The sequence below is a fragment of the Cynara cardunculus genome (assembly GCF_001531365.2).
Source record: "Cynara cardunculus var. scolymus isolate 2C chromosome LG 6, CcrdV1, whole genome shotgun sequence".
Classification (NCBI taxonomy): domain Eukaryota; kingdom Viridiplantae; phylum Streptophyta; class Magnoliopsida; order Asterales; family Asteraceae; genus Cynara; species Cynara cardunculus.
Genome location: NC_037533.1, coordinates 13,940,885 through 13,944,807, shown reverse-complemented (window position 1 = coordinate 13,944,807; position 3,923 = coordinate 13,940,885).

The window sequence follows — 3,923 nt, the reverse complement described above, 5'->3', positions numbered from 1 at the left end:
CTTATCTTTCCGCAAACAATCTTGTAAAATCTGTATTGATCTTCTCTATCAATATATATTTTAAATTTGAAAATTGTGTTTGTATTCATCCCCCCCCCTTCTACAAACTGTTTAGTATTCTTGTAGACTCTTTGGGACCAACAAATCTCTTTGATGGAATTACGGGTTAATCAAATTGCTTGTGATGTTTTAACGTTGAGTTATTGGGAATAAACCGTGTTTAATTGTATTGGGATGTTTCATGATTAAAAAAATACTGACAACAAGGATTTTCGAGCATCAACAGGGTCCCGACGACTTGGCATGCAACTTGGGTCATAGTTGGAGTCGCCTAACTCACTGGAATGTCAAAACGAAGTTGAAATCCTGAAAAAGAGAGTTAGGCAACCAGATATGCGACCTGGGTCACATATGAGGTCGCATATGACCTGCAAACGGTTAGAAAGTCTGATTTTTAAAGTTTTGACTCATTTTCTTGCCCTTTCATTTCTCTCATCCTCTTGGCGATTTGCGGAACCTTTGGAATTTTTGGAGGACTTTGGAGGAATCCAACTTGTTAGCTTCAAAGTTGTATGTATGGAAGTCGGGTTGAGGATTTGGAAGGACTCCATGGAAGTTTTTGGTTAGGAGATTTCAAGTTCGTGAAGTGGTAAGTTTCTTAAATATTTTAAGCTCTAGTAAGAAGATTTGCATGGATCTAAAACATATGTTCGTATTTGGTTATTTCTAGCTTTGTATTGTGGTTTGAAATAGTTATAGGAGGGACCTACTTCTGGATTTCAATACTCTATGCTGGAAGCTAAAGATTTGAGTTTTAAAAACTAGGTTTAACCTAACCTTGTAAAGTGAGTTCAAACAAACTGTTTTGTGAAAACAATGTACATGTCAAAAAAGTTCATTTTGAAATCTTGAAATGTTTTACTTGATATTTATCAAATATGTTGATTATTTAATGAGATTTGCATCTTGGGTATATTTGATTTTTATAAATCATGTAAAATGTCTATATTTGGGTTTTGGATATTTTGATAAAAAAAATCATAAGAATGTGATCTTTTCACGTTGATTGTATAAATGAAGATTATTTGACGTTAATGCACTTTTAGTGTATTTGGTTTTATAAACCGTTTGGAAAATCCATATTATAATGTTATAACACATTTTGGAAATATAAATGGTACCATATCATTTGAAAAATGATTTGTCTCAACCAATAATGAGTTTTTGATTTACTCATAATTTTGGAGCAAGTGTTTGCATAGACGTTGGTTAAAGTGTTTTTTATTGCTTATGTTGACTTTTATTGAGTAGTCAAATAAGTGTGGAATATATTGGGTTGATATTTAGCTCATTCTGGGGATATTTCTCTAGTTTAAATTTCTCTAAATTAAGTTTTGGACATGATATGCATTTATGATATATTTGTTTGGAAAATTACATGTTTTGAGTGTGTTAGTCGTTCAATCGAGGTCATGTAATTTAGACTATAATGTAATGGATCTATACATAAGAGTTTATTTTTGTTGATTTAAAATGGGATGGCTATTCCTGTATTGTGGCCAGAAATAAGCATTTGGTCATCGGGGGATTATGGTGCATGCTTTTGGAGCTGTACATCGATCATTGACCATAAGGTGTAATTTTTGAGTCCATTTGGTGGTTTAAAATTGGATGGTTATTCTTGTATTGTAGTTAGAAATCAACATTCACTACCAAACAGGGGCACTTTTCCGGCGGCCAAATTTAATTTCAAATATATTTCTGGCGGATTTCCGGCGGATAATAATTTTAAAAGATTAATTAATTTTTCGCCGGAAATCCGTCGGTAAATGTAAAAACTGATTTTTAATTTCGAATAAATTTCTGACGGATTTCCGGCGTATAATAATTTTAAAAGATTAATTAATTTTCCGCCGGATATCCGCTAGTAAATGATTTTGATTAAATTAAAATACAAGTCTAATATAATTAATTAAGAAATCCGCCGGAAATATAATCATACTAATATTTCTGGCGGAAGTCAATAGAAGTTGACTTTTTTGAAGTCCGCCGGAATATTTCCTGGCGTCGGAAGTACTCATTATTCTAGTAGTGATTGGGTCATCGGGAGCATTGTGGTGCCGGCTCATGGAGTTGAACATGTCATTGATCGTATGGTATTATTTTAAATGAACGGGCATGTCTAAGATTATCGAGGGTCTCGGGCAAGGTATACACCATGGGTGGATGAAGTTGATGACCATTGACTCGTAGTGAGACTCATAACATGAATATTGTTGTTTACTTTTGAGTTCGCCACATTTATTAGATACGGGTTTACCTCGTCAGTGAAAGGTGTTATTTTTGGATTGTATTATCTATGTTTTCAGTGTTGTTTTAAATATGTAATGTATCCATAATTTATGGTTTTGTATATTAAAACTTATCCGTTTTTAATGTTTTAGACAATAAAGTTTTATCAATGTGTTCAATACTTGAATAGTATTGAGTTTTAGTCTAATGTTGCATGTGTATTTCAATTAATAAGTTCTCATCAGAATTTGATGGGTTTTGGAAGATGGTTCCTTATGATAAAACGTTTCATTTAAGAAATTATGATTTAAATAAATAGTCTTTCAGTTTTTCCTTTTATATTTATGATAAAAATTGTTTGAACTCACTAGGGTTTAAGCCTAAAGGGCTGTTTGTTTTTAATAAAAACGTTCTTAATATCCTCTTAAGTCTGAATCGGTCAGACATAAGAGGATTCAGTGTGCTTGTTTTTTTTTCATTTAAGAGCTTAAAAAGTTCTTATTAGGTCTGAAAATTTAAGTGGTTGAGAAACCTCTTATTACCTCTTATTTCAAATCGTCGCCTACCTACTCTTATCTCTTTGCGCTCGATTTCTCTAGATCAACTCTTCTGTCTCGATCTCTCATCTCTCAACTCTGTCAACTGTCGATCTATATCAACTCTCGATCTCTCATCTTCAAACTTCAGATTTCAGACACAAAAAACAAACAGTCTGATTGATTCAGATTTCAGACTTCAGCACCACCTCTTAAAAATCAGAAGTGAATTCAGACTTCAGACTTCAGCACCTCTTAGAAAACAAACGCCACCTAAGACTTTCTTCTTGTCGGCATATGCATCAAGTCCTTGTTGGAGAATGGTAGTGACGACACTATGAAGAGTTGAGTGCTAGCTAGAGGCACAAGAAAAAAGTTAGCTATCTGGTACATCTTTCGTATTTTGAATATAACAGTTGTTGTTGGGTTTTAATAAACACCCATCCTTAATCTAGACTTTGTGTAATGTTGGTTTATTAATTGTAATGTTAAATCTTACACTACTAGAAAACTGGGCATTTCCGGCGGATTTCCGGCAGAAGTCAAAAAATTGACTTTTATTGACTTCCGACGGAAATCAGCCGGAAATCCGCCGGAAAAATTAAACAGGTTGCTTTTCCGGCGGATTTCCGGCGGATTTGTTAATTAATTGTTAATTAATCTTTAAAAATTAATTAATAACTGAAAAAAATTTAAAATTATAAATTCCGGCGGATTTCCGGCGGAATATTTAAAAAAAATTAAATTTTTTTTAAAAATTCTTTAAAATTAAATCCGCCGGAAAATATTTTAGAATTTTTTTTAAAAAAAAATCAAAAACCCTTTTAATATTTTCCGGCGAATTTCCGGCGGAAAAGTAAATATTTTTAAAAAAAAAATAAAATTTCCGGCGGATTTCCGGCGGCATTTTGAATTATTTTTAAATTTTTTATTAAAAAAGATTAAACATTTTGCGGCGGATTTCCGGCGGAAAAATAAATAATTTTTTTTTAAAAATTTAACATTTCCGGCGGATTTCCGGCTTTAGTTTGGGTTGCCATTTGTTGGGCAAGCAACCGTATTGTTTACGTATATATCATGCTTTAGTTTGGGTTG